The sequence below is a fragment of the Meles meles genome, chromosome 8 (assembly GCF_922984935.1).
Source record: "Meles meles chromosome 8, mMelMel3.1 paternal haplotype, whole genome shotgun sequence".
Taxonomy (NCBI): domain Eukaryota; kingdom Metazoa; phylum Chordata; class Mammalia; order Carnivora; family Mustelidae; genus Meles; species Meles meles.
In genome coordinates, this window is record NC_060073.1 from 15,655,882 (window position 1) to 15,670,502 (window position 14,621).

Below are 14,621 nucleotides of genomic sequence, written 5' to 3' on the forward strand. Positions count from 1 at the left end.
ATCCCGAATTGCTAAGCAAATGTTGAAAAACAAAAACAAAACTGGGGAATCACGTTGCCTGATTTCAAGTTTTACTACAAAGCTGTGATCACCAAGACAGCATGGTACTGGCATAAAAACAGACTTGTAGACCAGTGGAACAGAGGAGAGAGTCCAGATATAGACCCTCAGCTCTGTGGTAAAAATCTTCAACAAAGTAGGAAAAATATCCAGTGGATAAAAGACAGTCTCTTTAACAAATGGTGCCAGGAACATTGGACAACTATGTGTAGAAGAATGAAACTCGACCATTCTCTTCCACCATACACAAAGATAAACTCGAATTGGATAAAAGACCTCAACATGTGGCAGGAATCCATCAGAATCCTCGCGGAGAACATAGGCAGTAACCTCTTCGACATCAGCCACAGCAACTTCTTTCAAGATATGTCTCCAAAGAGGGGGAGGAGTCAAGATGGCGAAGAAGTAGCAGGCTGAGACTACATCAGGTAGCAGGAGATCAGCTCCATAGCTTATCTAAATGTTGCAAACACCTACAAATCCAACAGGAGATTGAAGAGAAGAAGAACAGCAATTCTAGAAACAGAAAATCAACCACTTTCTGAAAGGTAGGACTGGTGGAGAAGTGACTCTAAAAGGACGGGAAGATAGACTGCGGGGGGAGGGGCTGGCTCCCGGCAAGTGGCGGAGCAATGGAGCACAAAACCAGGATTTTTAAAAGTCTGTTCGACTGAGGGACATTGCTAAAGAGGCTGAACCTGGGTGAAGCCCACACTGGGTCAGCGTGGCCCAGGTACCGCAGGGTCACAGAAGGATCGGTGGTGTTGGAGTGTCGCAGAGCTCGCAGGTGTTAGAACGGGGAAGCCAGCTACAGAGACAGAGCCGAGGACTGAACTCTCAGCTCAGGGTTATCTTGAACTGGTCGCGGGCTGGGTGAGCTCGGAGCGTGGCTAGAGGCTGGGGATACGGGAGTGATTGGGTGCTGTCCTCTGGGGGCGCACTGAGGAGTGGGGCCCCGGGCTCTCGGCTCCTCTGGGCCGGAGACTAGGAGGCCGCCATTTTCATTCCCATCCTCCGGAACTCTACGGAAAGTGTTCAGGAAACAGAAGCTCCCAAAAGCAAACCCGAGCGGATTACTTAGTCCGGCCCCCCATAAGGGCATTGCAATTCCACCTCAGGCAGAAACGTGAGAGTCACTACAACAGGCCCCTCCCCCAGAAGATCAACAAAATATCCAGCCTGGACGAAGTTCATCTATCAAGGAAAGCAGGTTCAATACCTAAGACAGAATTCCAGAGGAAGAGAAAGCAAAGCACGGAACTCATGGCTTTCTCCCCATAATTCTTTAGTCTTGCAGTTAATTCAATTTTTTTTTCAATATTTTTTCTTTCTTTTTTCTTCTTCTGCTAAATTTTTAAAAACTTTTACCCTTTTCTTTTTTAACATTTTTTGACTAGTTTATCTAAAATATATATTTTTTCTTTATTTGTTTTAATTTTTAATTTTTTTCTTTTTTTTCCTGAACCTCTTTTTATCCCCTTTCTCCCCCCCCCCACAATTTGGGGTCTCTTCTGATATGGTTACAGCCATAATCATGGCATGAGTGGCTCACCACTCAGCGGGAAATCTGTGTCTCCCTCTCCCTCTGTCCTCCACCTTGCTTGTGAAGTCTCTCTCTCTTTGTCTCTCTCTCTCTCTCCCTCTCCCTCTCACACACACACACATACTCTCTTGCTCACTTTCAAATAAATAATAAAATCTAGAAGAATAAAAAACAAGACTCTTAAAAATGATATTTTCTACTTATGATGGGTTTACTGGGACATATCTCCCTTGTAAGTGGAGGAAGAACTCTAGTTGAAATCATACAAAAAGAGGCCCCTTCACCTTGGCTTCTTTCATTCTGAGACATGTATTTAGGATTCCTGCATTATGTGTATATTTTGGATTATGCTATTTATAGAGGAAAAGAACCTGCCATATTTTATTTTATTACCTTTTTTTAAAATTTAATTTCTTTTCAGTGCAACAGAATTCATTGTTTATGCACCACACCCATGCTCCATGCAATACGTGCCCTCCATAACACCCACCACCAGGTTCCCCCATCCTCCCACCACCCCATCCCTTCATAAACCTCAGACTGTTTTTCAGAGTCCAAAGTCTCTCATGGTTCATCTCCCTCTAAAATTAACCCCAACTCCCTTCTCCTCTCCATCTCCCCATGTCCTCTGTGTTATTTTTTATGCACCACAAATAAGTGAAACCATATGATAATTGAGTCTCTCTGCTTGACTTATTTCACTCAGCATAATCTCTTCCAGTCCTATCCATGTTGATACAAAAGTTGGGTATTCATCCTTTCTGATGGAGGCATAATACTCCATAGTGTATATGGACCACATCTTCCTTATCGATTTGTCAGTTTTAGGGCATCTTGGTTCTTTCCACAGTTTGGCGACTGTGGCCATTGGTGCCATGAACATTGGGGTACAGATGGCCCTTTTTTTCACTACATCTGTATCTTTGGAGTAAATACCCAGTAGTGCAATTGCAGGATCATACAGAAGCTCTATTTGTAATTTCTTAAGGAATCTCCACATTGTTCTCCAAATTAGCTACACCAACTTGCATTCCCACCAGCAATGTAAGAGAGTCCCCCTTTCTCTACATCCTCTCCAACACACGTTGTTTCCTGTCTTGCTAATTTTGGCCATTCTAACTGGTGTAAGGTGGTATAAGGTGGTATCTCAATGTGGTTTTGATTTGAATTTCCCTGATGGCTAGTGATGATGAACATTTTTTCATGTGTCTGATAGCCATTTGTATGTCTTCATTGGTAAAGTGTCTGTTCATATCTTCTGTCCTTTTGTTGACATGATTTTCTGTTTTGCGTGTGTTGAGTTTGTGAAGTTCTTTATAGATCCTGGATATCAGCCTTTTCTCTGCACTGTCATTTGCAAATATCTTCTCCCATTCCGTGGGTTGTCTCTTGTTTTGTTCACTGTTTCCATTGCTGTGCAGAAGCTTTTGATCTTGATGAAGTGCCAAAAGTTCATTTTTTGCTTTTGTTTCCATTGCCTTTGGAAGCATATCTTGAAAGAATTTGCTGTGGCTGATATCGAAGAGGTTACTGCCTATGTTCTATTCTAGGATTCTGATGGATTCCTGTCTCACATTGAGGTATTTTATCCATTTTGAGTTTATCTTTGTGTACGGTGTAAGAGAATGGTCGAGTTTCATTCTTCTACATATAACTGTCCAATTTTCCCAGCACCATTTATTGAAGAGACTGTCTTTTTTCCACTGTATATTTTTTCCTGTTTTGTCAAAAATTCTTTGACCATAGAGTTGAGGGTCCATATCTGGGCTCTCCACTCTGTTCCACTGGTCTATGTGTCTGTTTTTATGCCAGTACCATGCTCTCTTGGTGATCACAGTTTTTTTTTTTTTTTTCCATTTTATTTATTTTTTCAGCGTAACAGTATTCATTCTTTTTGCACAACACACAGTGCTCCATGCAAAACGTGCCCTCCCCATTACCCACCACCTGTTCCCCCAACCTCCCACCCCTGACCCTTCAAAACCCTCAGGTTGTTTTTCAGAGTCCATAGTCTCTTATGGTTTGCCTCGCCTCCCCAATGTCCATAGCCCCCTCCCCCTCTCCCAATCCCACCTCCCCCCAGCAACCCCCAGTTTGTTTTGTGAGATTAAGAGTCATTTATGGTTTGTCTCCCTCCCAATCCCATCTTGTTTCATTTATTCTTCTCCTATCCCCCTACCCCCCATGTTGCTTCTCCATGTCCTCATATCAGGGAGATCATATGATAGTTGTCTTTCTCCGATTGACTTATTTCACTAAGCATGATACGCTATAGTTCCATCCACGTCGTCGCAAATGGCAAGATTTCATTTCTTTTGGTGGCTGCATAGTATTCCATTGTGTATATATACCACATCTTCTTTATCCATTCATCTGTTGATGGACATCTAGGTTCTTTCCATAGTCTGGCTATTGTAGACATTGCTGCTATAAACATTCGGGTACACGTGCCCCTTCGGATCACTATGTTTGTATCTTCAGGGTAAATACCCAGTAGTGCAATTGCTGGGTCATAGGGTAGTTCTATTTTCAACATTTTGAGGAACCTCCATGCTGTTTTCCAGAGTGGTTGCACCAGCTTGCATTCCCACCAACAGTGGAGGAGGGTTCCCCTTTCTCCACATCCTCGCCAGCATCTGTCATTTCCTGACTTGTTCATTTTAGCCATTCTGACTGGTGTGAGGTGATATCTCATTGTGGTTTTGATTTGTATTTCCCTGATGCCGAGTGACGTGGAGCACTTTTTCATGTGTCTGTTGGCCATCTGGATGTCTTCTTTGCAGAAATGTCTGTTCATGTCCTCTGCCCATTTCTTGATTGGATTGTTTGTTCTTTGGGTGTTGAGTTTGCTAAGTTCCTTATAGATTTTGGATACTAGCCCTTTATCTGATATGTCGTTTGCAAATATCTTCTCCCATTCTGTCAGCTGTCTTTTGGTTTTGTGAACTGTTTCCTTTGCTGTGCAAAAGCTTTTGATCAGATATATTCAGAACATTTCATCCCAAAGCAACAGAATACACATTCTTCTCTAGTGCACATGGAACCTTCTCCAGAATAGATCACATCCTGGGTCACAAATCAGGTCTCAACCGGTATCAAAAGATTAGGATTATTCTCTGCATATTTTCAGACCACAATGCTCTGATGCTAGAACTCAATCACAAGAGGAAAGCTGGAAAGAACCCAAATACATGGAGACTAAACAGCATCCTTCTAAAGAATGAATGGGCTAACCAGGAAATTAAAGAAGAATTGAAAAAATTCATGGAAACAAATGATAATGAAAACACAACAGTTCAAAATCTGTGGGACACAGCAAAGGCAGTCCTGAGAGGAAAATATATAGCGGTACAAGCCTTTCTCAAGAAACAAGAAAGGTCTCAAGTACACAACCTAACCCTACGCGTAAAGGAGCTGGAGAAAGAACAAGAAAGAAACCCTAAACCCAGCAGGAGAAGAGAAATCATAAAGATCAGAGCAGACATCAATGAAATAGAAACCAAAAAAACAATAGAAAAAATCAATGAAACTAGGAGCTGGTTCTTTGAAAGAATCAATAGGATTGATAAACCCCTGGCCAGACTCATCCAAAAGAAAAGAGAAAGGACCCAAATCAATAAAATCATGAATGAAAGAGGAGAGATCACAACTAACACCAAAGAAATACAGACAATTATAAGAACATACTATGAGCAACTCTACGCCAACAAATTGGACAATCTGGAAGAAATGGATGCATTCCTAGAGACATATAAACTACCACAACTGAACCAGGAAGAAATAGAAAACCTGAACAGGCCCATCACCAGTAAGGAGATTGAAACAGTCATCAAAAATCTCCAAACAAACAAAAGCCCAGGGCCAGACGGCTTCCCAGGGGAATTCTACCAAACATTTAAAGAAGAACTCATTCCTATTCTCCTGAAACTGTTCCAAAAAATAGAAATGGAAGGAAAACTTCCAAACTCATTCTATGAGGCCAGCATCACCTTGATCCCCAAACCAGACAAGGATCCCACCAAAAAAGAGAACTACAGACCAATATCCTTGATGAACACAGACGCAAAAATTCTCGCCAAAATACTAGCCAATAGGATTCAACAGTACATTAAAAGGATTATTCACCACGATCAAGTGGGATTTATTCCAGGGCTGCAGGGTTGGTTCAACATCCGCAAATCAATCAATGTGATAGAACACATTAATAAAAGAAAGAACAAGAACCATATGATACTCTCAATAGATGCTGAAAAAGCATTTGACAAAGTACAGCATCCCTTCCTGATCAAAACTCTTCAAAGTGTAGGGATAGAGGGCACATACCTCAATATTATCAAAGCCATCTATGAAAAACCCACCGCAAATATCATTCTCAATGGAGAAAAACTGAAAGCTTTTCCATTAAGGTCAGGAACACGGCAGGGATGTCCATTATCACCACTGCTATTCAACATAGTATTAGAAGTCCTAGCCTCAGCAATCAGACAACAAAAAGAAATTAAAGGCATCCAAATTGGTAAAGAAGAAGTCAAACTATCACTCTTCGCAGATGATATGATACTATATGTGGAAAACCCAAAAGACTCCACTCCAAAACTGCTAGAACTTGTACAGGAATTCAGTAAAGTGTCAGGATATAAAATCAATGCACAGAAATCAGTTGCATTTCTGTACACCAACAACAAGACTGAAGAAAGAGAAATTAAGGAGTCAATCCCATTCACAATTGTACCCAAAACTATAAGATACCTAGGAATAAACCTAACCAAAGAGACTAAGAATCTATACACAGAAAATTATAAAGTACTCATGAAAGAAATTGAGGAAGACACAAAGAAATAGAAAAATGTTCCATGCTCCTGGATTGGAAGAATAAATATTGTGAAAATGTCTATGCTACCTAAAGCAATCTACACATTTAATGCAATCCCTATCAAAATACCATCCATTTTTTTCAAAGAAATGGAACAAATAATCCTAAAATTTATATGGAACCAGAAAAGACCTCGAATAGCCAAAGGAATATTGAAGAACAAAGCCAAAGTTGGTGGCATCACAATTCCGGACTTCAAGCTCAATTACAAAGCTGTCATCATCAAGACAGCATGGTACTGGCACAAAAACAGACACATAGATCAGTGGAACAGAATAGAGAGCCCAGAAATCGACCCTCAACTCTATGGCCAACTCATCTTCGACAAAGCAGGAAAGAATGTCCAATGGAAAAAAGACAGCCTCTTCAATAAATGGTGCTGGGAAAATTGGACAGCCACATGCAGAAAAATGAAATTGGACCACTTCCTTACACCACACACGAAAATAGACTCCAAATGGATGAAGGACCTCAATGTGAGAAAGGAATCCATCAAAATCCTTGAGGAGAATGCAGGCAGCAACCTCTTCGACCTCAGCCGCAGCAACATCTTCCTAGGAACAACGGCAAAGGCAAGGGAAGCAAGGGCAAAAATGATCACAGCTTTTTAATAAAGCTCGAAATCAGACAATGTGATGCTGCCAGTTTTGTTTTTCTTTTTCAACATTTCCTTAGCAATTCGGGTCTCTTCTGATTCCATACAAATTTTAGGATTATTTGCTCCAGCGCTATGAAAAAAGAAACACATATTCCTCTCAACTGAAGCAGAAAAATCATTTGACAAAATCCAGCATCCGTTCCTGATTAAAACGCTTCAAAGTATAGGGATAGAAGGAACATTACTGAACTTCATAAAATCTATCTATGAAAAACCCAGAGCAAATATCATCCTCAATGGGAAAAAGCTCACAGTCTTCCCGTTGAGATCAGGAACACGACAAGGATACCCACTCTCACCACTCTTGTTCAACATGGTATTAGAAGTCCAAGCAACAGCAATCAGAAAACAAAGAGAAATAAATGGTATCCAAATTGGTAAAGAAGAAGTCAAGCTCTCTCTCTTCACAGATGACATGATACGATAGTCATGATGACATGATGACATGATATGGAAAACCCAAAAGACTCCACCCCCAAACTACTAGATCTCATACAGCAATTCAGTAATGTGGCAGGGTACAAAATCAATGGACAGAAATCAGTTGCTTTCTTATACACTAACAATGAAAACGCAGAAAGGAAAAATAGAGAACCAATTGCATTTACTATAGCACCAAGAACCATAAGATAACTGGGAATAAACCTAACAAAAGAGGTAAAGAATCTGTACTCAAAGAACTACAGAACACTCAGTAAAGAAATTGAAGAAGACACAAAAAGATGGAAGACCATTCCATGCTCTTGGATCAGAAGAATAAACATTGTTAAAATGTCTATATTGCCTAGAGAAATCTATACTTTTAATGTCATTCTGAAACTGCCATATTTAAAACAAGTTTCCTCCCACACGTTCAAAATTTCCCTTATTATAACAGAATGTAGAGTGCTATAAACTAAACATGTTTGACTCAGAAGAAATTCTCTGTTTTAGGAATACAGATGATTTGAAATACTAGAAGTTTTTGCTACTGTACATATTAAATAAATTAATCTGTATAGGTATGATATACAGATAAAAGTTCTTTCTGTTTTGTTTTGTTTTGTTTTGTTTTGTGCAGTAAAGATGCCCAGTATTTCTACCCTCATTTTTTGAGAAACTATTTTTTCACCACTCAATTGATTCCATGCTTTTGCTGAGAGTAGTCAACCATATAAGTGTGGGTCTACTACTGGGCTCTCTAGTCTGCTTTGTTGGTCTTCTCAGGTATCTTTATGAAAATACCACATCATTTTGAACACAACAGTTCTGTAACATCGCTGGAAATCAAATCATGTAAGTTCTCCAAATTCTTTCTCTTTTAATGTTGTGAGACCTAATTTAGGTCCCTCGTATTTCCATATGAGTTTTAAAGCAGATTGGAAAAGTTTTGAGTATGTTCCTGTAATTATGCTTGAGAAAATGGGAATCTGGAAATGCCTCTGGGGAGAAATCACCTCTTAATAATGTTGACACATCTGTCATAAACAGTATTTCTTATATATAGTAAGGTTTTTATATTCTCTTAACAAATGTTTTGCTTTCAGAATACATTTTCCTTTTATCTCGCTACATTTATTCTTTTTTAAGTTATTTTTTAAAGATTCTATTTATTTATTTGACAAACAGAGATCACAAGGCAGAGAGGCAGGCAGAGAGAGAAGTGGAAGCAGGCTCTCTGCTAAGCAAAAAGCCCGATGTGGGGCTGAATTCCAGGAGCCTGGGATCATGACCCAAGCCAAAGGCAGGGTCTTTTACCCACTGAGCCACCCAGGGACCCCTATTAATATTTTTATTAACATAATTTATTATTAGCCCCAGGAGTACAGGTCTGTGAATCGTCAGGCATACATTTCACAGCACTCACCATAGCACATATGCTCCCCAATATCCATAACCCAACCACCCTCTCCATAAGCTACATTTATTCTTAATTATTTTATAATTTTAAGACATTACAAATGGATTTTTAAAATCCAATGTCTATTTGTTAGTTACTCGTACAAACTATGAAATTGAACTGTGTATACATTGATGTTTTGTCTTGAAATTACGCTAAACTCACATTCCAAAGTAGGAGAGCTAAAACTGTCCGTACTCATAGTCAAATGATTACCTATACAAAAGTTCTAAGTGCCTGTGTATGTGTCTGCTAATGTAATAGTGTTATATACACTTGCCTCCAAAGTAGTAATAAAGCAATCATAATTATTATGGTTATGTAAAAAAGAGATTACTAGTTCAGTGTTGTTAATTATAACAATATATAGCATGGTTAAGAACTTCAAGGAAAATCATTAACTATTATAACCTGAAGGAATCTTGGTTCTGCCCTTAATTAACATCTTGATCTTGCCAGGATCTTTAACTTCTCTATCTTTCTATTGTATAATGTATAAAATAAGTATGAAAACAATAGCAGGAATTACCTTACAGGTTTCTGGTGGGGATTAAATCAACAAATGTCAGCAAACATATTCTGAGCCACTAAATATTCAATTTAATAAATATAGCCATTGTTATTATTACCATTAACCTAAGTCTCTGTCACTGTTTTCTCATCTCACAATGGATGGAATAATACCAGCCACAATGGATGTTACCAGTATTTAATGAGATCCTGTGTATAAAGCACTTTACAGATCCACCACCAATGCCCTGTAAGTCTTCTGTTAAGTATTAGAAAGAACATCCTAAATGGAGTTTCTTACTCCAGCTTCCGTCCCCTTCCTGAACCTCACCCCACTTCATCCAGACACATGTAGATCTTTATTAATATTATATTCTTTATTTCCCCTTCCTCATATTCTACTTCACTTTTCCATCGATAGTCTCAATTTCCGCCATTGTTCTCTGTTCCTAAGAAGAGGGAAAATTCCTTAACCTTGCATTCATAGCTTTTACATCAGTAACTACCCTCCCTTTTCATACTCAGCTGCCATTACATGTAGGATCCCCTACTTCATGTTAAGATTAGTCACTGCAGATGATGAAGTGTACATACATGTTCTCTTGCCTCTCTGTTTACAAAGTTCTCCATGGCCATACTCAACAGAAACTTCATTAAGGAGATAATTTTAGTAAGCAGCAAAAAATTTTCTGTCTCAAAAAACTTCATGAGATTCCACAATTCACTAGAATCAAGGTAATTTTTAATTTGCTAGATTAAGAAGCTTAATAAATTCAATGTTACATTAACCAAACATTATTGTTTTTTCTTTTCAGGTAGTGCAATTAATCCTAAAATGACATAATGGAGAAAAGGAACAATGTGACAGAGTTTGTTCTACTGGGGCTCACAGAGAATCCAAAGATGCAGAAAATCTTATTTGTTGTCTTTTTGGTCACCTACATCGTCTCTCTGGTGGGAAATGTACTCACTGTGGTCACTATCACCGCCAGTCCATTATTGGGTTCCCCCATGTACTTTTTCCTTGCCAATCTCTCCTTCATTGATGCCTGTTATTCTTCTGTTAATAACCCTAAACTGATGATAGATTCACTCCGTGAAAAGAAGACCACTGCATTCAATGCATGTACAACCCACATCTTTGGGGAACATTTCATTGGAGGTGCTAATGTCATCCTACTCACTGTGATGGCCTATGATCGCTATGTGGCCATCTGCAAGCCATTGCACTACATGACCATCATGAATCAGCAGGTTTGTGGCCTGCTAATGGGAGTGGTGTGGGTGGGAGGCTTTTTCATGCAGCTATACAGATCCTCTTTATCATCCCTTTACCCTTCTGTGGCCCTAATGTCATAGTTCACTTTATGTGTGATCTGAACCCTTTGCTCAATCTTGCCTGCACTGATACCCACACACTAGGGCTCTTTGTTGCTGCCAACAGTGGTTTCATCTGTCTGTTAAACTTTCTCCTCTTGATGGTCTCCTATGTGGTCATTCTGCGTTCCCTAAGGAACCACAGCTTGGAGGCAAGGCGCAAAGCCCTCTCCACCTGTGTATCCCATATCACAGTGGTTGTCATATTCTTTGTGCCCTGTATATTTGTGTACATGAGACCTGCAGCTACTTTATCTATCGATAAAGCAGTTGCAGTGTTCTACACTATGATAACACCAATGTTAAACCCCTTAATCTATACCTTAAGAAATGATCAGATGAAAAATGACATTAGGAAATTGTGTAGCAGAAAAGTTATTTCAAGTGAGAAATAAATATGCCTGATGCTCAACATTGATGCAATGGAAACAAAGGTCAAAAAACATTTTGGATGAACTTAGTAAGGAATACTTACTGTATAATGAAAATAGTAAGCTGCTGTGAATGACAGATTCTGCACTGAGTGGAACACGAAAGGTGGAAGAAAGAAAAAGCCTAGTTGCAGACACACACACACACACACACACATGCACGTGTTCACTATCTATAATTATACATTAGCCTTATATATCAAGGTTGATGTAAAATATTGCATATAAAATTATGGTATTAAAGGACAATAGGATTACAAAAGGAAAGAGCCATTTAACCCCTGAGGGCTAATAGGCTCTCTGAATTTTTCAAATTTCCTTGTAGCCTGCAGTGTTATTTTGTAATGCTCATGTCACCCATCTTAGGCTGCTAAACGTTCAGAAAAATATGATGACTCAAGTAAATGAACACCCTTTTATTTAAGAGGAATTTCTATTTATAAAATAAAGTCACACTCCATAGAGTACTTGACTACCTGTCCAAAATACTTTCTACAAGGCACCATAATGTCTGGGGCATAAAAAATATTGATTGAGGGAATAAGGTTATAAAGGAAGAGAGTTACAGTCAAGAAAATGTAGAGAAAAGCAATAGTACTAGAGACCAGGAACTTATTTCTTACCTTTCACTGATCTAGGCTCTGCCAATTCTAGCTAAATCTCTTTGAGAAAATAGTTTTTTGAACTCTTACTTAAACTGTGTAATAAGAAAAAATTTAAACTGGGATCCTCAGTGTGGGAGAAAATAGCTTACCTTGATACTTCCCCTGCTCTCAGCAAGATGTCATCATCATATGAATTTGAGCTGTTCATGTCATTTTTCTCTGTTAATTACTTACTTCTTGGAACATTTCATTATGAATTGTTGTTTTAAAAAATATGTGCTGCTATCTACACACAAAACAACTTCAGGGTAAATATATTCCATTCATTTATATTAGATCATATATCTCTCATTCATTCACCAATAGAAATTTCTTGAGCCCAACAAATGTATCAGACACACTGATGGTTGCTGGTCTTCAGAAGTGAGTACAGAGGAACTAGGGTCTTGCCTTCAGAGAGTTTCAGATCTACTAAGACACGCAGAGGGGAATAGAAAATGATAAGACCATGTTATAAATGGGCAGGTGGTGGCAGCCCAGGGGGCAATGAAAGCCTCTTTGAGGGACACACAACAAAGACCAGGGGGTTGGGAAAATTTCCTACATGAAAACATATCAAAAATGGGCACAATGGGGAATCATAAGAGTGAATAAGCATATGTCCGCTGAGAGGGTTCCTAGGAGAGGATGCATAACAAAAGCGAGGGGGTGATAAAGAAAAGTCTAATCGTTTCAGTACGTTGTGGCTACTGGCTGATCTATTCATTCAATAATTATTATTGAGCTTCTACTGTGTGTTGGAATATAAGCCAGACACTGAGCTTCTAAAAGTCAAGTTAGTAAGACATGAAACCAGAAAGTTAGTGACAGGCAAGATCAAGAAGAGCCTCATATCTGTGATGGAGCTGAATGCCAAGTACCATGGGGAACACATTTGAAGGGTCTTCATACCTTTTCATGGCCTGTAGCTCATTTCTATTTTCAATGAGTAATACTCCTCTATGTGATGTTGTGGTTTATCTATCCTCACTTTCTGAAGAACGTCTTGGCTGCTTCCAGGTGTATGGACAATTGTGAATAAAGCTGCTGTTAAACATGTGTGCAAGTGGTTTTGTGGACATAAATTTTCAACTCCTTTGTGCAAAAAACTCAGGGAGTGGGATTGCTAATTGTTTTAGTTCTATAAAAGCTGACAAATGGTCTTCCCAAATTACTGCACCATTTTGCTTTCCCATCAGCAATAAATGAAATTCGTGTGTTCCACACCCACAGTAGCATCTGTTGGTGATAGTGTCCCATATTTTGGCCTTTCTATTGGGTGAATGGTTAAAAGAAAAAAACAAAACTAAAACAAAAACAAAAACAAAAATGAAAACAAAAACAAAAAAAAAAGCAAAACACCTCCTTTGAGTCATTTTCTTATCCAAAATGTGCAGATTAATTAATTCAAGAAGGTTCATGGACTTGAAGTCAATTGGTCCAAACCTCACAATTAAAATATGACAGGTTCAGAATCTATGCCATGTTTGACCTGACATAAAGATGTTGAGTCCCATCCATCACTTTGAATTTTAAGGTCAAAAAAGAGTGCTCTGGTCAACTTATGTTGAACTCTACATACAAAAAGTTCTTACATAAAGTCTGATTATTCCAAGGACATGGGGTCCTTACCCACAGTTTCTGAGGTGTGAGCAATGGAGTCAGAATTGTCTGTTGGAATATTGTTTCCTTTGTTCCTTAGACCTGAGCACTCACATTTTACAAGTTGACCCTGACAGCTCAGAGAAACATGTGAATGCCAGTTTTGTGGGTGGGAAGTAGTGACATAACAGACATGTGTTCCCACATGATAAGATAGCAAACATGGAAAACAGAGAATCATCCCTGAAGAGTCTGGGCATCTACTTAGGGAAGAAGAACTAGAATGAATAAGTTTAAAAATGGGGTATATTTATAAATATTAGATCTTCTTGTTGGATAGACCCTTTAAGAATTGATGTAGCGTCCTTCTATATCTCTGACTATAGTCTTTAGTTTAAAATCTAATTTATCTGTTCCAGATGCATTTCTTAGGTTCAAAATGGGTCTCTTGTAGACAACATATGGATGGGTCCTGTTATTTTATCCAATATACAAATCTGTTCCATTTTATGGGAGCATTTAGGCCATTCAGGGATGGGGTGATTATTCAGAGATATGTTTTTATTGAAGTCGTGTTACCTGTGAATTCTTTGTTTCTATAGATTGTCTCCATAAATTTCTGTTTAATGAAATTCTTGTGTTTATTTTTCCTATCGAACCCCCCTTAATATTTCTTATGGCGCCAGCTTGATGGTCACATACCCTTTTAAACTGTGCCCATCTTGCCCATGCATTTTGAATGTCAGTCTTGCTGAATAAAGTATTCTTGGCTGCTTGTTCTTCTCATTTACTGTCCTGAATACATCTTGCTAGCGCTTTCTGGCTTGCCATGTTTCTGTGTACAGGTCTGATGTTATTCTTATGGGCTTTCCTCTGTATGTAAGGAATCTCTTCCTCCTAGCTGATTTCAAGAACTACTGTCTAAAATTATGATTCATCATTTTCACAATAAGGTGTCTGGAGGTCTTTCTAGATTCTGTGATTTTGGGGGAAGACCTTTCTTCCTCAGGAAGATTACAATCAAAACCACATTGAGATACCACC

At 38.8% G+C, this 14,621-nt stretch overlaps 2 pseudogenes; one reads left to right on the top strand and one right to left on the bottom strand.

The window, feature by feature from the left end:
- The window catches only part of LOC123948505, a 372,440-nt pseudogene that overhangs the window by 51,855 nt on the left and 305,964 nt on the right, over nt 1–14,621 (bottom strand).
- Nucleotides 10,367–11,295, top strand: LOC123948498 (annotated as a pseudogene).